Source organism: Triturus cristatus, chromosome 1_1 (assembly GCF_964204655.1).
Source record: "Triturus cristatus chromosome 1_1, aTriCri1.1, whole genome shotgun sequence".
In the NCBI taxonomy this organism is placed as follows: domain Eukaryota; kingdom Metazoa; phylum Chordata; class Amphibia; order Caudata; family Salamandridae; genus Triturus; species Triturus cristatus.
The window spans coordinates 426,330,525-426,354,739 of record NC_140579.1 but is presented as its reverse complement, the minus strand read 5'-3'; the positions used below and the strand labels follow the sequence as shown (position 1 = coordinate 426,354,739).

Genomic DNA, 24,215 nt, shown 5'->3' with positions numbered 1-24,215 from the left:
TATTGTGACAAGTTATGGCAGATGCCATAAATCTGGTCTCTGTATTATTACAAAGGCAGTAGGTAAAATGCATTTACTATATGAATCAGCTTTTAAGAAAATATAGGTCTTCAAGAGTTGATTGCTCTGAAACTGTGTTAAAGTCTGTATACTAGTATTTTGTTGCATGCAGTCTTTTTAAGGATTACTGTAGCAGGTAATTGCTTTAGTGTGGGTTCCACTTTTTTTTTTAAAGTTTAAAGAGCTTAATTTAAGTAATTAGAAACATAGGTACGATATACAACAAAGCATATAAAACAAGTAGCATTAGTTTGACAATTGAATAAATAAATTGGTGGTATAAATATCATAGAAATTCTTATCATGAATCTAAAGATATGTCACAAAGAAAAAGCGATATTAAAATTTGTACCTGAAAGAACAAATAGCGTTTTACATTTTCAATTTTAAAGAAGAAAGGAAAATCTAAAGAAGAGGGAGGAAAGGAGAAATAAAATGGAAAGGAAAGGAAAGAAGGGAAGAAAAGAAATTGGAGATATAATAATATCTTCATCTAATATTACAATAGAACAATAATCTTATAATAATCACATTGGTATCCAAAAACAGAGTAATAACTGCATATGTGACATATCAAAGGCGATAAAATAAAAAGATAAAAGAATAAAGTACTCATGGTGGTTGATAAACAAAAGAGCTGTTTTGATTACGCAGTGCAGATGCAGATAAGTAATTAGTAAGTGGAGACCAGAAGGCTTCTTTACGAATACGTTGTTGAGAAGTTTTAGAAGAAGCTCTGTCCAGTCTATGATGATAACAAAGAAGGTTCCACCAGGCTGATAAGGAAACCTTAGAGGCATCTTTCCAATTTGAGGTAACTACCTGAAAGGCAATAGCAATTAACAAGTCCACAAATATACCCACTCTGCGGGAACCAACCAATTCTGCAGAATTGCTCCCCAGAAATATGGAGGATATGTCAAAAGAACATTTTATATTACAAATGGAGGAGATTGATTAACAAACCTTAGTCCAAAAACGGGCAATGTTAGGGCAAAGAAAAAAGGAATGCATAAAGGAGCCGGGAATAAAAAGGACATACCCAACCGTTCGGGGAAAGATGTGAACTATACCTGGAAATTGATAATGGGGTTAAAAATAATCTATGATCAAAATAATAAAGGGTCTGGGTTGTGCTAGTATTACAAGAGGTGCGCTGTATGCGTGTCTAAATGGAGTTCAAAGTATGAACAGAAAGGGTGCGTTGTAGATCAGATTTCCATAAAAGCTCACCTTTACTTACTTTTAGGGCGACTAGGGGAAGAAAAATGTAGGTATTTGTAAACTTGGGAGGCTTTAATGAAAGGGGAGGTAGATAAAGATTCTAACAGAGGATCCTGAGAAGAAAGAGGAGATCCAGAAATTAGAGAAAGCTGATCCGTTAAGAGCAATCGTAGGGATTCATATCAAAGCAAGGAAGATGCAGGCAGGTCAAATGTAGATTGAACCTCTTGTAAAGAAAGACAACGAGAATCCTGTATTAATTGTTTAACTTGAAAAATCCCTTTGGCCGCCCATGCTTTCCAAAAAATAGTGCGGTTGGATAATTTGATATTTTTGTTATGCCAAAGAGAAGAATCTAAAAATATCTGTAAGGGAGTATGAAATTTACATTTAATAGGATGAAAAGTTGAAATGAATTTTGAAATCGTTGGATAGTTAAAAGAGCGAGGAGGATGGGTAAGATTTGCTAAGAGAGATTGGTTCCCCTTTTTGACAAACTCTCAATAGAAGATTTGCACTGTAATGATCTGGGATGAAGTTAGCTTTTCTGACTTTTTTTTAAAGATGATTTTGTTGGGAAAGCTTTGTTGTCACTTCCTGAGAGGTGGATGCTGGGAAGTGCAATGATTTCACTTCCTGTAGAGATGTGTGGTGTGGAATGAGGTCCGCTTGTCTGGCTTCTTCTTTTAAAGATGGTTCTCCTAACACGTTAACATTATTACATTTCCTGTTCATTTTGTTCGGCTCCTACTATCATCATTTCAAAGAATTGTGAGAACCTCATGCTAGCAACCTTGTAGCCAAGGAAAGCTGAGGCTGGTTTGAGAGTAGAGTGATAAGGTCTTATCTACACCCTGGCTGAAATATGTTAACAAGGTGTTGATGGATATTGGGCTTCATGAAATGTTCACAGCCCAACAAATCTAAAAAAGGTTGATAAACGGCTTGTAAAGCTTCGCCATTTGAGTTTTGCAGCACTCTAAGATTGGAGAGTGTTTATAATAAATGCCTTACTCTGAATTATTATATTTTTTGACTTCAGTGGAAATGGCATTTTATTTGCACCTGAAACTATCACATTGGGAAAGGTCGCTTCACTTTAGATTCAGAGCGAGCACAGTTGGCATCTTTTATGTTTTCCTGATGACACAAAGCCCTGGAGGAGCCGCTTGCCGGACTGTCCCAGTGGCGGATCAACCAAACAGTCCCTGGTGCATTTTATCTTTATTTGTACATTTTATAGATCTTTTTTTGTATGGTGCCTTAAGCATATTCTGAAGCCATTTGTGTTCGACAGATACCCTTTTATACTTGCATCGGCTAGATAGCCGGTTTGTTTCTTACAGTGTGATCGCCTTTTTGAAACTGCCAGTCAAAAAAAGGAAATCTATGGAGGGTTAAGAAGTATTATTGGGGTTTCTGCGAAAATCTGAGTTTGATGTTTGTGGAGGGGATGTTTTTAGCAGATAATGTACTTTATTGAATTGTGCTCAAGTATTTTAAGTGCTTTCTTTTGCTTTCTTTCATGACTGAGGTAAGAGTTGCGAGATCTTTCTTTTTTTTCTCTTAGCTATTCCTAGATAGTTCTAAATTGACTTAAGAAGCAGTGCACTGTACTTATTTATAGTTTTATGCTCTTTTATGATTTTATCTTTAAAATTGAACAACGATATTTTGACTGATTGAGTGGAGAAAGGTAATGGTCTTATGTTTTTTCAGACAGTGGCTTTGGTGTGTAAATGTATGTATGAGTATTTGGTTATGTTTCTGTGTTCATGTGTACACATATGTGTGCATTTATGTATGTGTTGTATATGTGTCTGGTGTTGTGTCCCTCTTTTAAACATGCTTTTTCTTCCTGGAAACCATTCCTGGTGTCAGGGAACACCAAATGTATCTGGTGTCCTTAATGTAAGGGGTTCACTTCTAGAAGGCGGCATAATTATGTCTATTTCTGACAAAATGTTAACACTGTTTTGTTTATGGTAAATCATGACATAAGTTGGGCATCCATGGGCTTAATGACAGCTATCCTTGGCATACTGTGACTAAGCTTGGCCTAATTGTGGCAATATATCACATAATTGTGCGTAACCTTTGAATAATGATATCCATGCCAGACATGATGTGGAGATTCTCAACATTTTGATGGGCAGCAATGGCACAATTGTTTTCCTTGCATTATGGTGGGTATCCTGGGCATAATGTAAGCATATTTGGCAGTATGGGGGGCCTCCCTGGCATGTGATAGTACAACCTTGGTTAGGTGGGGCAGAATCTGTATATGCAATGCATTTATACTAGGGAGAAATCACAACCTGATGTTTAGAGTGTGTGCATGAAATCTGATTTCTGTGGCAAAAAATGTATTTGTTTTTCAGAAAAGACATGATTTGCTTTGTGTGTGTTAAATCAAATGAGCAAGTAGCTAGAAAACCATATATTTTGTGGAACGGATACACTGATGTTTGAAAACAAAATGGTTGGAAACCTTAACATACTTAAGCTGCTGTTTGAATGATCATTCATACCGGGTAGATAGGGTTTATAGCTTTTAGTGTTTTCTTTGTTTCAGTGGTCACTTGCTGCTGTTGCTGTTATTTATTTAGTCAAGTGGAGGCATTTTATATTTATACAGCTTTTTCTGAAATTGTTGTTAGTAACCTCATTAGGGTACAGAATTACATTTACAAATATAGTTAAGCCAACATATTGTTTTCAGAATATAGACTACTGCAATAACGTCACAGTAAATATATATATGTGTAATCACACTCAAGGGATATGAAGTGGGTCGTCGAAGGTGTGGTTTGCCTTAAAAGTTTGAAAAGTCCCACAAATATATGCATCAGTTGAAAAAAAAGAAATCGGAATATATAACGAAAAATTGGCAAACAATGATTGAAGTGAGAGGCACAAATAATAAAAGATTATTATGACAATTGGTCCGGGAGGGAAATGTGCAAGGGGAAATGCGGTGCTTAGTGGGAGAAGATGATTGGGCTAATCATTTGAGCAATCTATATGATAGCAAGAGGTTGGACGAGAATCTAGAAAATATGATTAAGGCAAGAAAGAACTAGAGTTGTATTTTTTTTTCCAAAAAATAAAGGTAACCACCCAAACCCTTAAATAACTAAAGCAGCAGGGCTAGATAATTTACCAGCAATCATACTAAAAAATAATGTGGATTAGTGGGCGAGTCTTTATAAGGTCACCTTTCGAAATGTCTTAAACTCTGGGATTTACCCGGAAAGTTGGAAAGGGGCAATAGTTAGACCAATATATAAAAAAAAAGATGCCACACAGCCCCAGAATTATCGCCTTATCAGCTGACTGGATGTGGGGGAAAAAAGGCGAGAAAGTATTCTCTAAGATATTTCTAGGTGTAATGAAGGCCTGGGTAGAGCAGAATAACTTGATCTCAATAGAGCAAGGTGTTTTTAAAGAGGGCCACTCAACAACAGATCTCTGTCTTAGCTTATGGGCAATGGCAAAAAAGGCAATCGAATTAAGAGGCAGATTGTTCTGCTGTTTGTTGATTTCCGAGCTGCCTTTGATTTAGTTGATCGTGAGCTATTGTGGAATATGTTGAGGCAGCTTGGAATCAAGAGACCGGTACTGTCATTAAAACAGGCAATGCACTCGCAGAACTGGGCCAGGGTAATCCTAGACACCCGTGGGATGCTATAAAAAGAAAATACAGATAAAGAATGGGATACGCCAGGGCTGCGTTCTGGCCCCACTACTTTTCTCTTTGTTCCTGTCTGATCTACATAATATATTACGTAATGCTGGTGAATTAAGCCCTCAGTTGAGGGGGGCCCACATACCATGTCTGCTATACACTGACAATCTAGTGATAGTGGACATGAAAGAATTGGGGTTGCAAAAAAAGCTGGATATTTTTTATGTTTACTGTTTAAAGAAATGTCTCACGATCAATTGAGAAAAAACTAAGATAATGGAGCCGGGGAAAGGAAAAGGATCATTTAACTGGAAATTGTGAGAGGTCAAAGTGGAGGTGGTGGACAAATATAAATACTTGGGCATGTGGTTCGATACCAAACTAAACTGGAGGGACGATATAGATTCACTTATAGCAAAGGCTCTCTCTTCAGTATGGTGCCTAAAGCAGTTCAAGCAGAAATATGGAGGCACGTTTATGCAACCAGTTTTAACAGCCTTTAATACAATGGCCGGTCCACAATTCCAATACGGAGTGGAGGTTGTATCTTTAGGCGGTAAATTGGATTGGAATCTGGGGGAGGGTAAATGTGTGTAGCAGCTCCTTGCTCTTTCAGCATCAACTATGATCCAGGCTGTGAGAGTAGAATGTCAACTTGCAGCCTGGAATTATCAGGGATTGCAAGCTACAGTCAATTTCTGGCAAAGACTGTGTAGAGAAGGGACCCTAAAAATATCACACCTTTGTAAACGAGAAATAGAGGAAAGTGAACTGAACTGGGCATCCCAAGTTAGACATATGCTAGGCAAGATTTGTGCTAAACTATCACTAGAATCAGATCAATGGAAATTAGGGCAGCAGATCCCCAAACAGGAGCTATGGGCCATCATAGCCAAAAAGGCTCAAAAAGAAGATCTATTTTATCTGGAGAGCAAATCGTCCACTCAGTTCCTGGTAAAAGGATGGGGCAATGATCATATGTTCCCCTACATTGAGGCCTTGCCAAGTCCTAAGCTTAGAAATGTGATATTGAAATTTAGAGTTGGCTTGAAAGCATGTATTGTAGATAGGAAGATAAAAACTGAGACGAGAAATGAACTGGGTTTGTGTACATGTGGACTAAATGTAAATTGCAGTGGCCCACACATCTTGCTGGACTGTTTGTGGTTCCTAGATGAACGGAAAATGTTTTTAAAACCCCTTTTTATTATGTATATAATTATTAATAGGACTCAAGCTCTTAATCTGTTGATAAATATAAGATATTTAAATATTGTATGTGCAATAGGAAGATTTTTAATTGCAATACTGGAGTCTGTGAAAGAATTGTTAATATAATTTACAATGGGCGAGGGGTAGGAACGGGATTCTGCGTAGTCGTAGAGGACGCTCAAGTTCCCGTATGTATTAGATATGTGATTCTTCCCATAATTGGTTATGAATTGAGAGCTGTTATAGAGTGGCACTACTTCCATTGTAAGCTTCATCAGGCTTTTTACCGTGTTTGTATGGTTTTATATTCGCACTTTTCTTATTATTGGTATTTAAAATTGTATGTTTTTATTGTGGTACCTTTTATGGCTATCTTTGCCAAATAAAGTAATAAAGAACTGTGAATATACATCTGGCCTTCCGATACTTAGATCCATCCCCTTTCCACCTTGGAAATGTCAGAAATGTTGGTCTATTGTAACTACCCTTCCCTGGTAGGAAAGAGAACTGATAACCCCCAAAATTTTCTGGGGATGTAAGGGAAGGGCTGTCTAAACGGGGAAGCATTTCTACCTTTCAGAGAAAAAAATGTGCGTTAGCACAAAGGGATCCTATTCCCCCTGTGCGGAAAACTCCACTATGGAGAACTTCATATAGCAGAAATACAACAAGCCTGCAAGGAAAGTCACATGACCTTCCAAAAAGTATTCCAAGAAATCTGCACCTGATGCAGCTTTCTTTGTATGCTCTTTGGAGTGGTTTGTGAAATACAAAGCAGTAGGAAAAATACGTTCAGGAGTGTTTGAAATGGGGGTCTCTAGTCTGCACTCACTAGTAGTGTACACTATAATTGCTGAATGCGATCATAAATGCAAGTCCAGATCCTCACCGCTGACCACCAATGTTAGAAATAGGGGTCTCTAGTTGGCAATGGCTGGCCACTGTCCAAGTAGGGACCCTTCTTCCTAAGTCAGAGTAAGCGGGCTACACCCTTTGATAACCCCTGCTCAACCCTGTGGTAACGTAGCACGAGCAGTTAGGCTTATCTCAGAGGCAGTGTGTGAAGCATATATGACCATACACAGTAACACAGTGAAGAACACTACAAAGGGACACCACACAAGTAGTTATAAAAAATAAGTATCTTTATATATAGGCTTAACACAAGACCAATAACAGTAAAAATCTACAATACTAGAAAATAGGGTTACTCTTGAAATGCTGCAAAAATAGTTCAAAGTGTTCAAAGAGGAGTTCAGTTCAAGGCAGTGGTCTCTGCGACCCTTTTACTCACAAGATACCTGGATTCTGTAGCAAAGCAACCAAAATGTCGCTAAGGAGTTGTAGCGATGATTTTCTTTACGCTAACCAGCGATGCGTTGAATCCTTGCCGCAAGGGAGGATGATGCGCTGATTTGTGTGCAGGACAAAGTGACAAACTTCTACACGCTAAGCCGGCGATGCGATGAAATCCTTGCCGCGAAGAAAGGATGATGCGCCGAGCCTGTTGCGTGTGCGATCTTGTTGCGATGAAAAGAAATGGCGCCCCGCGAGGGAGCGACGATCCTGATGCGATGAACATGGCGAATGCTCAGCGTCTGCGCTGCGATGTCGTGAAGCAATGAACTTGATGCGATGATCTTTGGTTAGCGAGCGCTTTGAGGTCCCGCATACATGCAATGCGATAATCTTTAGGTTAGCGAGCATTTGGCAGCCCGCACACAGGTGATGCGACAATCTTGAAGTCAGCGAGCCTTTGGCAGCCCGCAGACAGGCGATGCGATGATCTCCGGGAGCGAGCACTCCGCGGCAGCAGCGCGATGATTTTCCGTATGCTCTTCAGCTGCGGCGGCTCGTTAACGGGCGTTAGCGACGATTTTCAGCACTCTCTTCTCCACAGTAGAACTAGAGGCCCTGGAACTCACAGGAGCCTCACCTGCAGATAGAAATCCTCGCTGGGAGAAAACAGGAGGCTGGTGGTGGAGTCTGATGTGCCTGAACTCCAGCAGGAGGCTAGCTCTCTTCTAGCCTTTGGGTGATTGCTGTAGCTAAAATAAAAGTTCCTTCAAAGTCCTTTTCCTCTTCTTCCAAGTCCAGTAGTAACCACTGCAGGCCAGTCCAAGAAACAGCACACAAGCACAAGGACAGTCCTCTCCTGCAGATTCCTTCAGTTACACGGACAGAGGTTCTTCTTGTTATCCAGTAGCAATACAAATTGTAGGGGTTTCAGCACAGATATTTATACCCCAAAAGTCTTTGTTCTAAAGAGTCACAAGTCACTGAACCCAGCCAGAACCACTTCTGCCCAGCCCTTGAGCATCTTGTTTACCAGGCTGCATCCTTCCTTTCAGAAAGAGGGGCTCTGCCATCAGACGCACAGTGGGAGGTGGAGCCAGCATTCACCTTGCCAGGCACAGCCCTATTCAGGTCCAGGAGCTACCCCTCCCCATACTCCAATGCAGATCTCTCTATTCAACCTAGGTCTGACTCAGCCTGCCCTGTCCCTCCAAAACCAGACAGCCAATACACATAACAGCAGAGCACACTGGAAGGCTTAGGCAAGAAAATACCTTCTTTCTAAAAGTGGTATTTTCAAACACAGAATATCAAAATAAACTTCACTAAAATATGTATTTTAATATTCTGAGCCAGGCATACTAAATTCGTTTTTCTACCATCTTCTTTGGGTCAGTTAGGACTATAGAATGTAATGGCCAAACCTCCCATTCTGGCCTATGGAGAACAGGTAGCCTTACAGTAGTGAAAAACGAAATTGGGTGTAATTCACTACCAGGACATGCTACACACATCAGAGCATGTCATACCTTACACATACAATGCACCCTACCATAGGGGTGGCTTACATGATGCCAAGGGAAGGTTCAGGGGCTGGGAAGTGGGTGCACTTCACAGCCATGATGGCAGTTCTAGACTGCACACAGACACTGCAGTGGCAGGTCTGAGACACACTTTACAATCTGCTTCTGTGGGTGGCGCAAACCAGCGCTGCAGGCCCACCAGCAGCATTTGGTTTACCAGCCCTGGGCACACACAGGCCACGCTACTAGGGACTAACAGGCAAACCAAATAAGCCAATCATGGATATACCAATTCTCATGTCATCTTTACACAGGGAGCATTTGCGCTGTGGCACTGAATGGCAGTGGCACAGCGCCTAGAGCATCTATTACCAGCAAAAACAGAGGAGACAACAGCGAAAAATGGAAGGGAGACTCACGCCAATGGTGCCAGGTCTAGCACGCGTCTCCTCCAGCTGAAATGTGGGGAGAACTACCCATCCCCTTGGAAGTTCTCATCACTAAGGCGGAAAAATCTGTCAGACCATCAGCATTGGCGTGTTCTGTACCAGGGCGATGTTCCACCGTGAAGTCCATACCCTGTAGGTAAATGGACCACTTCAACAACTTGGGATTCTCACCCCTCATCTGCATCAACCATCTGAGGGGCCTGTGGTCTGCCTGAACCCGGAAGTGAGTCCCAAACAGGTATGGTCTCAGCTTCTTCAGTGTCCAGACCACAGCAAATGCCTCACGCTCAATTGCACTCCACCTCTGTTCCCGTGGAAGTAGCCTCCTACTGATGAAGGCTACAGGTTGGTCTAGTCCCTCCTCATTCATCTGTGACAGAACAGCCCCCACCCCATGCTCTGAAGCGCCTGTCTGGAGAATAAATTCCTTAGCAAAATTGGGCGCCTGGAGTACGGGTGCTGTACATATGGCAGTCTTGAGGGCATCAAAAGCTTTCTGAGAGGTGTCAGTCCAGTTCACAATCTTTGGCCGCTTCTTGGAAGTCAGCTCAGTCAAGGGTGCAACAATGTTGCCATACCCCTTGACAAACCTCCTGTAGTAACCTGTGAGTCCTAAGAAGGCCCTCACCTGGGTCCTTGGCAGCTCCCAAGCCAGGATGGTTTCAATCTTGGGCTGCAGGGGTGTCACCTGGCCATTCCCCACCTGGTGTCCCAAGTACACCACAGAACCCTGCCCAATCTGGCACTTACTGGCCTTGATTGTGAGGCCTGCTCTGTGCAGCGCCATCAACACTTCCCAGAGGTGGTGCAAGAGGTCCTCCCAGGAGGAACTAAACACTGCAATGTCATCCAGGTAGGCGGCACTGAAATCCTCCAGCTCAGCCAACACCTGGTAGACCAACCTCTGAAAGGTGGCCGGGGCATTCTTCATCCCAAAGGGCATCACATGGAACTGGTAGTGCCCATCTGGTGTGGAGAATGCTGACCTCTCCTTTGCCCCATCAGTTAAGGCGATCTGCCAGTACCCAGACGTTAGATCAAACATGCTGAGTACCAGGCAGCCCCTAACCGATCTATGAGCTCATCAGCTCTGGGGATGGGGTGCGCGTCGGTCCTCGTGACCGAATTGAGACCTCGGTAGTCCACAAAGGACCTAAGTTCCGGAGTGTCACCAGGTGCTGCAGCTTTTGGTACCAAGACCACGGGACTGGACCAAGGGCTGCTAGAGGACTCAATCACCCCTAGGGCAAACATTTTGGAGACCTCCTCCTTAATGTAGGCCCTGACCCTGTCAGTCACTCTGTAAGCCTTGTGCTTGACAGGAGGACTGTCCCCGGTGTCTACCTCATGGACGCACCAATCAGTGACACCAGGCACCAGGGAAAACAAATCAGAAAATTGCCCCAACAGCTGGTGACAATCTCTCTGCTGCTCAGGGGTTAGTGTGGTGGAGAGGACCACACCCTCCACTGACCCATCCTTCTCTCCTGCATACAGGATGTCAGGAAGAGGCTCACTCTCCTCCTCCATTCCAGCATCTGTGGCAAGGAACATGCCCACTTCAGACCTCTCAAAGTGGGGCTTCAGGCGGTTCACATGCAGGACCCGATGGGGGTTCCTGGGAGACTTAAAGTCCACCAAGTAGGTAACTGGACTTTTGCGCTCCACTGGGGCCAGTACCCAAACCTTCTGACCAGGTTGAAACTGAGTGGCATTCTGGTCATGCCAAAGTTTCATCTCCTCCTGGCTGGCTTCCAGATTTGCCTCAGCAATTTTTCTGAAATGCCAAGTCTGGTTCCTGAAGGCCAACATGTAGCTAAATACATCTTGGGGAGGTTTCCTGGGAGATTGCTCCCATCCTTCCTTGACCAGACTCAGAGGCCCTCTTACCGGATGGCCATAAAGCAGTTCAAAGGGACTGAACCCTAAGGACTTCTGTGGCACCTCACGGTATGCAAACAACAAACATGGCAAGAGGATGTCCCACTTACGCCTCAGGGGCTCTTCTAGGCCCATGATCATGCCCTTCAAGGTCCGGTTGAACCTTTCAACCAGACCGTTACCTTGGGGGTGGTAAGGAGTGGTGAACTTATAAGTTACCCCACACTCCTTCCACAGAGACTTCATATACTGGGAGATGAAGTTGGTCCCCCTGTCAAACACCACCTTTCTGGGGAACCCCACGCGGGAGAAGAGCCCCATCAGTGCACGTCCCACCACGGAGGCCATCACTGTCCTGAGCGGGATGGCTTCAGGTTACTGGGTGGCATGGTCCACCAAGACCAGCATGTACCTGTTGCCCATGGCTGTCTTGGGGCCCAGAGGCCCCACAATGTCAATGCCCACTCGCTCGAATGGGGTACTAACAACTGGAAAGGGCTGGAGTGGGGCCTTGATCTTTCCCCCACTCTTCTCACTTGCCTGGCAAGTCTAACAGTTTCTGCAATAAGTATCTGAGCTCTTGCGCATCTGGGACCAATAGAAGTGGGTTGCCAGCCTCTCAAAGGTCTTGGTCTGCCCCAGATGTCCTGCCAATGGAATGTCATGAGCCAACCCCAGTAGGAAGGCTCTGAAGCACTCGGGGACCACCAGCACATGGGTTGACCCCGGCTCAGCAGCCTTAGGCTCGCTATCCATGAGACTGTTCTCCCAATAAATGAGATGTGAACCAGACATGTCACCTGCTGCCCGGGCTGCAGCCTGTCGCCGCATACCCTCAAGAGAAGGGCAAACTCTTTGCTGCTCACAAAACTCCTCCCTTGTGGGCCCTCCTTCCTGCTGCCAATGGGTCAGCTCAGGCAGGTCCCCCAGGTTGGCACTCTGCTCCCCGGTAGGCTCCAGGGCATCCCCCTCAGGGTCTGCTCCCTCCTGGGCCGTGGGAACCAAGGGGGCTGGCTTCCCGTGCCCCCTGCCCCTTCTCTCTAAGGCAGGGACCTGGGCCATACTCTCAGGCTCCAGGTCTTTCTCAACACCCTCTTCGGCTGCCATGGACCGAGTGGTAGCACATGCCCACTCAGGCCGACCCAACATCTCCAAATGAGATTTCCTCTCCACTGTAGCCCACGGGGAGTTCTCTAAATCATTGCCCAACAGACAGTCTACAGGCATGGCGGGCCTCACAGCCACCTGAAGAGTTCCTAAGACCCCCCCCCCACTCAAAGGGAACCTGAGCCACCTCACATTGGCTCTCTGAGTTGTCTGCGGACACTACTGGGTAGAATGCATGGGGAATAACCTGCTCTTTGGACACCAACCGGGAGCTGACAGCAGTTACACTGGCTCCTATGTCCCTTAGAGCCTCCACTCTATTGCCATTGATGGTCACCCACTGCCTGTACTTTTTAGTGTTATCAGGCAGTGCAGACTTAGGGACCATCTCAGTCTCCTATTGAGACAAGGGTCAATACTACGGGATCCCACCCACCTTGGGCACCCATCTCCTCCCCTCCCAGGGCTACACTAGCAAGCTGGCGGGGTGGTGCAGGAGCATCCCTTTGAGGACACTGTGGATCAAAGTATCTGTGGCCCACTTGACCACACTTAAAACAAGTAAGGGGCCCCCTCTGAACAGGCCTACCTGTGGGGGGCACTGGCTTCTTATCTTGGGGAGGCTGGGACACCACTGCTTGGTTCCCTTGGGAATTACTTTGGGGCCCTCTGTGGAACTCCCTTGGTTTACCCCTGTCCCCCCACCTCTCTGCTGGGGACCCTGCCCACCTTTGGCGAAGTCTCCCACTGGACCCTTGCGAACCCGGGTGCTCACCCCGCGGTCCGCCTCCTCAGCAAGCTTCCTAGGGTTAGTTAGCTTGCAATCGATCAGGTGCTCGCGTAGCTCAGGAAAACAGTTACTAGATAAATGCTCCCATGCAATCAAATCATAAAGCTGCTCAAAAGTTTCTACTTTGCTACCTTTTACCCAGCGCTCCATTACTCTGCAAAAAAAAGACACATATTCAACCGACGTGGTACCCTCTAGTTTCTTGCAGGTTCTAAATCTCTGCCTATACATCTCAGGGGTCAAACCATAGCGGGTAATCAAAGCTTCTTTCATGTGGGTATAAACCATCCTACTTTCTGGAGGCAGGTCCAACAAGGTATCCCTCCCCTCACTCACAAAGCGTCCCCACAACCCCGCTCCCCAGTCCTTCTCAGGGACCCGGTGGGACACCATAGCTAATTCATAAGTGGCAAACCATTGCCCAATATCTTCACTTTTATGGAAATCCTTAATAACCTCCTTAGGTATATACACTCTACTCTCAGTATGCACTACTGGTATGCTGCCACCAGAGGGAGAGATCTCTATACTCTTTGCTTTAATCTCCAACTCCCTCAAAATTCTCTCATGCGCAAGTTTCACTTTCATCATTTCACATTGTATCTTCTTATTCTCTAGGTCCCTCTCACCATCCATTTTAAGCTTAGCCATCTCCATATTATGCCGCCTATCTCTCTCCCGGTCCTCCATCTCTTCTGGAGTCAGACCCCTTGAGGACACACTAGTGCCCGGGCTGGAAACTGCTTTATCTCCTACCAAATCTACCACTTCATCCTGCTGCTCTCCTGCATTCTCTCCCCCCTCCACAGGCTCTTCCATATTCCTAGGGGCATCCCTGGCTTCTAACCAGGCCTTCAGCGCCTTGTAATACTCTTCCCTTCTAGTGAGACCTGTGATAGGGACTGTGAAGCGTTTGCAAAAATATTTGAGCTGCTTGGCATTGTAGGTTTCTAATTTCTCTTCTTCCCAGGAGAGATCCTCAGAGGCATTGGATCTGGGCTTGCCCATTGTAGCAATAACTGGCAATAATAATCAAAAATAGAATCAAAAACCTCAAAAAACATACGTGGTTATGTTATGGTCTGCACTCACTGGTAGTGTACACTATAACTGCTGTATGCGATCATAAATGCAAGTCCAGATCCTCACCGCTGACCACCAATGTTGGAAATAGGGGTCTCTAGTTGGCAATGGCTGGCCACTGTCCAAGTAGGGACCCTTCTTGCTAAGTCAGAGTAAGCGGGCTACACCCTTTGATAACCCCTGCTCAACCCTGTGGTAACGTAGCACGAGCAGTTAGGCTTATCTCAGAGGCAGTGTGTGAAGCATTTATGACCATACACAGTAACACAGTGAAGAACACTACAAAGGGACCCCACACAAGTAGTTATAAAAACTAAGTATCTTTATATATAGACTTAACACAAGACCAATAACAGTAAAAATCCACAATACTAGAAAATAGGGTTACTCTTGAAAGGCTGAAAAAATAGTTCAAAGTGTGCAAAGAGGAGTTCAGTTCAAGGCAGTGGTCTCTGTGACCCTTTTACTCAAAAGATACCTGGATTCTGTAGCAAAGCAACCAAAATGTCGCTAAGGAGTTGTAGCGATGATTTTCCTTACGCTAACCAGCGATGTGTTAAATCCTTGCCGCAAGGGAGGATGATGCGCTGATTTGTGTACAGGACAAAGTGACAAACTTCTACACGCTAAGCCGGCGATGCGATGAAATCCTTGCCGCGAAGGGAGGATGATGCGCCAAGCATGTTGCGTGTGCGATCTTGTTGCGATGAAAAGAAATGGCGATCCGCGAGGGAGCGACGATCCTGATGTGACGCGGTGAAAATGGTGAACGCTCGGCGTCCGCACTGCGATGTCATGAAGCGATGAACTCGATGCGATGATCTTTGGTTAGCGAGCGCTTTGAGGCCCGCAAACATGCAATGCGATAATCTTTGGGTTAGCAAGCATTTGGCAGCCCGCACACAGGTGATGCGACAATCTTGAAGTCAGCGAGCCTTTGGCAGCCCGCAGACAGGCGATGCGATGATCTCCGGTAGTGAGCACTCAGCGGCAGCAGCGCGATGATTTTCCTTACGCTCTTCAGCTGCGGCGGCTCACTAACGGGCGTTAGCGACGATTTTCAGCACTCTCTTCTCCACAGTAGAACTAGAGGCCCTGGAACTCAGAGGAGCCTTACCTGCAGATAGAAATCCTCGCTGGAGGAAACAGGAGGCTGGTGGTGGAGTCTGATGTGCCTGAGACTCCAGCAGGAGGCTAGCTCTCTTCTAGCCCTTGGGTGATTGCTGTAGCAAAAATAAAAGTTCCTTTAAAGTCCTTTTCCTCTTCTTCCAAGTCCAGTAGTAACAGCACAAGAAACAGCACACAAGCACAAGGACAGTCCTCTACTGCAGATTCCTTCAGTTACACAGACAGAGGTTCTTCTTGTTGTCCAGGAGCAATACAAATTGTAGGGGTTTCAGAAAAGATATTTATACCCCAAAAGTCTTTGTTCTAAAGAGTCACAAGTCACTGAACCCATCCAGAACCAGTTCTGCCCAGCCCTGGAGCACTTTGTTAACCAGGCTGCATCTTTCCTTTCGGAAATAGGGGCTCTGCCATCAGACGCACAGTGGGAGGTGGAGCCAGCATTCACCTTGCCAGGCACAGCCCTATTCAGGTCCAGGAGCTACCCGTCCCCATACTCCAATGCAGATCTCTCTATTCAACCCAGGTCTGACTCAGCCTGCCCTGTCCCTCCAAAACCAGACAGCCAATACAAATAACAGCAGAGCACACTGGAAGGCTTAGGCAAGAAAATATCTACTTTCTAAAAGTGGTATTTTCTAACACAAAATATAAAAACAAACTGTACTAAAAGATGCATTTTAATATTCTGAGCTCAGACATACTAAATTCTTTTTTCTACCATGTTCTTTGGGTCAGTTAGGACTATAGAATGTAATAGCCAAACCTCCCATTCTGGCCTATGGAGAACAGGTAGCCTTACAGTAGTAAAAAACGAAATTGGGTGCAATTCACTACCAGGACATGCTACACACATCAGAGCATGTCCTACCTTACACATACAATGCACCCTACCATAGGGGTGGCTTACATGATGCCAAGGGAAGGTTCAGGGGCTGGGAAGTGGGTGCACTTCACAGTCAAGATGGCAGTTCTAGACTGCACACAGACACTGCAGTGGCAGGTCTGAGACACACTTTACAAGCTGCTTCTGTGGGTGGCACAAACCAGCGCTGCAGGCCTCCAGCAGCATTTGGTTTACCAGCCCTGGGCACACACAGGCCACGCTACTAGGGACTAACAGGCAAACCAAATAAGCCAATCATGGATATACCAATTCTCATGTCATCTTTACACAGGGAGCATTCGCGCTGTGGCACTGAATGGCAGTGGCACAGCGGCTAGAGCATCTATTACCAGCAAAAACAGAGGAGAAAACAGCGAAAAATGGAAGGGAGACCCACACCAATGGTGCCAGGTCTACCAAGGAGGAAGGAACATAAAAAAGGAGGTGAGTTACAGTGCCGTACCCTACATGTAAATCTTTACAACCATAGTTAGTAGAGTTGTCAATCTCTGAGATGAACAGTTCAAAAGATCTTTCCCCGGCTTCCATAGATGAGGAGATAGAGGAGTTATCCGCCTGGGCACCGGAAAAGAATTAAATATCTCTCAGAAATTCAGAAACAGTTTAAAAGAGAAGGTTTTATAAAACATACCACTGAATCTGTCAGGAGTCTGATACCTTATACTTTTCCTCACATCTCCATCATAACTAAATAAAGGACTCCGCAGAGTAAAACTGCCACCCCACAAGTCTTTGAAGAGGCAGTTCAGTGAATCTGAATGCTATACAGCTTTTATAGAACTCTACCTGAATCGCCCTTCCGCAGGTCGGTTTCCTATAGTGCTATGATTTCTTAATTTGAGATGCCAGAAAATTCTTGCTCTTCCTTTTAGTAAGGCACCTAAGTCCAGTGTCATTAATTGGAACGATGCACAATATTGCAACTTGCTCTAAAAATCTCCCTCCAGGGAGGTGTAATATGTGTGGAATTCTATTCCCCATCTTCCCATGCCTATGTTCCTACCCACCCTCCCGGTTTCTTAAACCCTCTCCCCGGCAATAAACTGCAGTAGCAAATATTCAGATTGCAATATTGAAATACAAACTCAGATTAGGGTCCGAATCAGACCTAATTTGGCTCAACTTCCACTGGTGGTATTGTGGGTTAAGCCAGGCTTATGCTTCCGGTCTAGCTCAAACATATATTTCCCAGTAATGTCAGCATGACTGATATAACCGATAAGGGGATGGTTCTGTTTTTGCTGTTGAATGATAGGTAAGTAGCCATCATCCAAGTTCACTTACCAAAGGAATCAACAACACTGTAATTTGCCATCTTTCTCCCTTGATCTTCCTTTTCATGTAGAAAATGTTGCTGTCTGTGATCTCTGAGTTGTGATCTACCATCTTTGTCTCTCAATCTAGAACTTCAGTTGATCACAATTTCCTGGGATGATATCTGCTTGCCAGCACCTTGAAGCCTTTGTCAGTTGTTTGGAAATTATGCATCCCATTGCTAAAGTGAAAGGTCACTTTACTCTAGAATGACCATCAGATTCATATGTTGTCTTTGTTAAGGGATTTAGTGAGAGGCTTAAGTCTTTGTCATTTCGAGTCAACTCGGCAAGGTTCTGCAGCAAAATCAGTTTGCCATTTCCCTGACTCACTGAGGAGAGCTTTCTTGCTTATCTCAAAATCGCTTATTTTTGTGGGTAGAATGATAACTTTACTAGAATATCTCTAGGCCTCATCACTGGGACATCTTTTTTTAGCCCAACCCTGTGAGCTATCTCCACTCCCACCATTCACAATCATTCACTCCAGTGGCGGCCGCTCCATTAGGGTATTGGAGCGCATCCCCACTGCTTTCTCGCAGTGCGAGAAGAAGAAAATAAAATGGTATTTATTTTTAAATACCATTTTATTTTCTGCTTCCCGCACTGCGAGAAAGCAGACTGCAGGGGTATGCCTGGTTGGGGGCTGGTGGGAGCGTTTGCCTGGTTGGGGGCATCGGGGAGGAGTTGCTTGCTCCACTCTGTGTGCCCTGACTGTTTGGTCGGCCCTGTATACAGCCTACATAGAGAAAATGCCCTGGCAGGGCGCCGTCCGGGACTCCGCACCAATCACAACACTGCCATTGCAGCGTTGTGATTGGCTTACAGGAGGAGAGGGAGCTGCAGCATGCCTGTTCCTGTTGAGAACGTGAACGAGGGACCCCGGCCCAGGAGCAGCAGAGGCGGCGCGGACCCAGTCAGGTAAGTTTTCTTTTCTTTCTATTTTAAACCCTCCCCCAACCCCCGCACGACTGGCCATGGTGTACTATGGCAATACGTGCTTTTTGTGACCAAAACAACTTCTTGCTTTTTTCCAATCTTTCTCTTTAGTATTAGCAAGGGTCCGACAGCTCGCCAACGTTTTATTTAAAAAAATGGCATACAAGCATTGAGAAAGCCAGAAGACTGATTGTCAAGGCAGACGGGTTGGCGTTGACAGTGCTTGTTTTCTTGATGGCATAGAGACACATAGCTCTCCTTGTGGCCCGTGGTATGATTGCTGCGTCACTGTGGCTTTCTGCCGACTAACTGTGAAGGCCAGTAAGGGAAGCTGGGTTAGTCGTTTTCTCTCAGGACCAGGAGGCTGTGACGTTCAAGGTAACAAACACCGCCAGCTGACTCGCCATTACCATGCTCCGCTCCCTGGTGTTAAAGACTTGAACCTAATTCTTTGGTAGCCTCCCTATGGCGATGCTACTGAGCCTGGTTAACACTACTGCTTATCTGAAGTCGGTACAGCCTATATCATTGGCACGAGACCTCTTGGCTCATACTCTGTGGCGCCTAGCTCAAAGTTTTATCATTACAGTTTATGAAAATGTCTCTCAAAATATAAACTCTGCAGGAAAAAAAACTATAATTTAGATAGACTTCTAGTTGCAGAGTATGGTTGCTCTTTGAGAATCGATACAGTATATTATATGCTTTATTACGACCGGTAGCTTTTCCATTATAGCTCCTCGAACTCCCTTCCTGGTGATGCTGTGACACTGGGTTCCTTTTCGGTCTGGACCCCCTGCGTGGTTACTGAAGGTCACTAAATGACCGGAGGGTAAGGGCAATTTTGCAAGCTGCCTCTAGTCAGTACTGAGGTCAGTCGAGTGCAGTGCTGTTAATTCGTTGTTGTCGTCGGAAAGCCAATGGCGTTCTGCTGTAGTGGGCTTTTGCAAATTCGAGAGGCACCTGCTTCCTTGTTTGACCTGGTAGACAACTTGATAGGTCTAGAGTAAAATCAACCTTGTTTAGTGTAATCCTGCCAGGGTTGTATGCCGAACGCACTGATTTGATGACATCATCTCTGCTTTATATGCGTCTCTCTCAAGTAGTCAGAGATTAACTAGAAAAGGTGGGGCCGGCTTCGGACCCGCCGATAATATGGCGGTCCTGCCGGCCTCTGACGACTGAAGGAGGCAGGCCTGTCACGCACAGCAGTGACGCGACATGCGCGCCTCCTCTCTCATTGGCAGGCTGGGTCGTGACCCGGAGGTGAAAGAATCACTTCCAGGTCATGCATGTTGCCAGCCTCCCCCCCCCGGCTGGGGGGCGAGTACTTGCCAATAAAAGGCTAGGGAGCAGAGCCCTGACCTTGTGATCCAACCTCAACTGTGACAAAGCGTCACACATCAATAAGACAACCGAAACAGCGACTAAAAAACTCAAAATGAGTGTGGAGTAATGAGGCTATCACCTCGGTATCCAAAAACTCACCGCTGTCAGATTGAATCTGACAGGCGAAAACAAGACACACGGTCGAATCTTCCTCTTTGCCCTCCGCGCTCCCCAGCCTGTAGTGCGACCTCGCTAGGGGGTCGTAATTTAATATTTATTTATTCCTTTTTCAGGTAGCATTTGTCGGTGTCTTGGATTGTCGAGCACCCGCCTGGAGAAGGATCGTGTCGTGGAGGATCGTCGATCAAGCACGCGTCCGGAGATCGCGTCGTGGAAACGGGACTAGCGGTTAATACGAAGGGGCCTGGCATCAGGATTGCGAGGCCGTGAGGAGGAACTGCGATCGCGGAAAGGAGAAGTGAGTCGGCAGGTCGAGAGGCATCCAAGCAGGTACTCGTGCGGTGTGGTGGTAAGCGCTCACCCGCACGTTTGTGAAAGCGCGTGTGGTAATCAGGAAGTGACCGGCAGCTTCCTCGGGTCTTTGCAGGAGATTGTTGCAAGCGCGTAATCCCCAGCGTGGGGGGGCGCATCGGTAGCGGTGAATGCTGACTGGGGCGTGCGAGTGAAAATATCGTGTGCTGCCTAAGGGAGTCCCTGTATGTTAATGGTTAGATTCTGAGACTCGTCCTCTCATGGTTAAGTGTTCAGTTCCTCTGCTGAGAAATTACTGAATTGCTGGAACTCCTTACTAAATTCTTAAAGGGGGAGGCAGTGTTAATTGCAATGAGTACTCGTCCTCTCATGGTTAAGTGTCCAATTCCCAACGTTGCTCTGCTGAGGACCTACTAAATGCTTAAATTCACACAGTGTTAATTGCAATGAGCATGTACACAGTACTATTGTTCCTGGTATGATAGAACGTTACAACAAGCGAGGAAAAGCGTTCGGCACGTGTTTTAAAGGGCACGTTTTTTCAAAGTAGAATATATCTGTGACTGTGAAGATCGCTTTGCTATTTTCATTATTGAGTGTTCAATTCCCAATGTTTCTGCACTGTTAGCCCCCTTTTTAGTGACTGTGGGTGGAGTGTGTAAATGCTGATGTTTTTTTCTTCTTGGGGACGTTTTAACAGGTAGCAGAACAAATGGTGACAGACACCGATACAGATCATTGTTACTAGATATGCTTATTGTTGGCTAAAGACATTTGAGATTGCAGCGGGTACTGCAGGGGGTGCAGCGCGCACAAGTGATTATTGAATCCAGGTACAGTGCAATATGCTGGGGCGGTCATAGTACTAATAGCGGTGTGTAACTTTAGACATATAAGGTAAATAGGCCTAGCATTGTAGACGCGGTGCTAGTACAAGGGTCAAAACAGCAGGGAAGGAAGTGACAATGTCAGGAAAAATGAAGCGGGGCGACAAGCGCTCTCGCATGGAATGTTTGATGGAAACGATGATGAGAAAGATGGCTACCATGGACAAGAGATTGAAAAAGGTAGATAGATTGGGGCAAAACCTGGCAGACCTCAGGTTGAGGGTCAGGAGGGGACGTTAGAAAGGCCTAAGCGCACCATAGTACCCCCCAAGCCCAGAGGTGAATTGGAGCCCATGCCTAAGTGGGTTAAGCCCAGAAAGAATGGGACTAAGGTTAAAACCACGGCTCCGGTATCACATCCCAAGGATGGGGAGGTTCCTGGGCCGTCAGGGGTGGTCCCGCTGGGGGGGGGGGAGTCCCTTTGAGTGCCCCGGCCCCGACAATGCCAGTGAGGGTGGTACCTTTGGGAGAATCATTGCCTGAGCCATTACCGGTTGTTCCGGCAGGCGCAGTCCCGGTAGCCATCACGCCACAGGGCACAGGGGTGCCAGATAGTGGGGTCCCCAAACCCTGCCCACCTCAAACCATGCGCGGCCTTTCGTTTCGTTTCTACCATGCCTCCCTCCATGTACAAAATAAACACACACACACTTCTGTGTGTGCAGGGCTTTAAGTGGGATGACAAAACTGGGGGGGGGGGGTCTCTCGTAGGGGCAGCCGATGTAATTATGAGCGTGGCTTAAAACTGTTAAGCTAAAAATCTGTACTTAGCATAGTGTGCTGCCCCACTGGTATTGTGCTTCTTCTGTCATTGCCTCCAGATACATAATACGAGTGATATTAAACCTACAACCAGCCAGGACTATAGGCTTTGTCAATGGTTGTAAGTTGCATAAGATAAATAAGAACAAACTGCAGCATTTTCATTATTATATACAATGAAAACATAGGTGGTTCAGAGATGTGTTACTGGTGAGAAACACTTAGAGGGCCTGTTTCCGTTGGTTGTATGTGCTGGGCTTGGGGGTCATTTTGCAAGCAGACCAGTTTGAGGATTGGGCACATTTTTGATTTGATTCTAATGTTTTCTTCACACTTGTGCTTCAAAATGCTATATTTGGACCCCCCTTTTGTCAACAATTTGCAGTAAATATGTGGTATAAAACCCACAAATTGAATCCATTTTTCAAAAATTTCTTGCGGGGGAATCCCCCCCCCCCCCGCACCCTACTTTTGCAGTTCGGGCTCGCTCGCTTGCTCATAATATTAGGGTACAACATTTTTCGTCCCACCACTTTCAAAATCCACCAGCTGCCACTGATTCAGTCTCAGTATGTGGCCAAAAACACTTTAAACATAAGAAGAAATGTGAAATCCCTTCTCCTCGCTTGAGCTGACAATTCTGATGTTGTCTTTTAATTTCAATTGTAACATGTATACCTGTGCTTCCTAGATCCCAACTTCATGTGTGAGTCGGTTGTTTGTAAATTAGTCCCTTATTGTGAGTTCTCCCTCTGTGCTACAAGGGAATATAGCATGTTACTACGCGTGCTATTACCACGCAGTAGGTTACAACCCGGTCGTTACAACGACCACGGTGTTACCATGCGTGGCTTTACATCGCAAGTCGTTTCTACGACTTGCGCTAGGTGACGCGCTGGACTTAGGAATAGTATAAATTACTATTCCTACTCCAGTTAGCCCAACAGCAGGGAATGTGTTGGATTTAAAACCCAACACATTCCCTGATGTTGCACGCCACCTAGCGCAAGTCATAGAAACGACTTGCGATGTAAATCCACGCGTGGTAACAATGCGGTCGTTGTAACGACCGCGTTGTTACCTACCTGCATGGTAATAGCAGCGTTGTAAACGCTGTTTCCCGCTACAAGGTTATCAATTTGATCCACCTTCTACTGCAAGGTTGTGAGTTTCTTTAAAAATTCTCTTAAACAGCCCGTGTTTGAAATCATTCTTCCATTCCATGGCTTCAGCAGGCTGGACTTTAAATCTTCTTTTATCAAATCTGGAACTTTTTTTGTAGACTCCATCCCGGGCTATTGAGTTTGTGTTCAATTTATGGGCAAGTTGCAAATAATATTCAATACCCCTGCACGTTTCTTTGGAAGGCGTCATCCTTGTGCCTGTTCTGCAGACAGTTATGAGGTACTGAAGATGTTTGTGTTATTACAACCTTCTCCTGTCCATTGTTCTGGTGCGGTCTCGGTGCACCCCTCTTTTTTTAGCCTAGGTCCTCCACAATAAGCATTACCTCAAGGTCAAGCTCTCCCTTTTGTTCTGGGTTGAGAGAACCAGAGATAGAGTTTCTCATTGATCAAGCCCAAAGACTGCTTCAAAAGGCTGCTTATTGACCTCACAATTGCAGCCAGGTTGCGGGTTCTTAGTATGCACTTGTTTCCAAGCCTTATCAATTCACTTGTTCGCATCCTTTACTTATTACCCTCGTCAAGGGATTCATTAATCCTCCTTCTGCAACACAATTTCCCTGCTGCTTCATCTCCCTCAGCCATTGACTCTCGCCTGATGTCCCTGTTGGACCTTAAGCACCACATATGCGGCAGAAAGGCCGATTGCTGGACTCAGTTGTCAGCCAAACTTTCAATTCACAAGCTTTTAAGTCATTTTAAATGAAGAAAACCTCAGATAAAGATTGCTATCAAATAAAATAAGTAGTGCGCTTTGAACTTGATGTGGGCAACTCTCTATCAATACTCTAAAAATAAGTAATCTGATCCAATAAATAGCATATGGTTATGGTTTTATAAAGCTTTTTAAAGTTATTTGTAGTAGCAATGACGTTGTTTCTCCTTGCATTTTTATTTCAGTTTTCTCATAGCACATTTGATTTTTTGTCTCCAATAATGCTGTGTAATACGTGGCTAATACGTC

The 24,215-nt window shown here is 45.4% G+C and overlaps 1 pseudogene; it reads left to right on the top strand.

Annotated features, from left to right (window-relative positions):
* LOC146870373 (putative E3 ubiquitin-protein ligase MARCHF10) overlaps window positions 1-24,215 on the top strand; it is a 422,534-nt pseudogene that overhangs the window by 247,933 nt on the left and 150,386 nt on the right.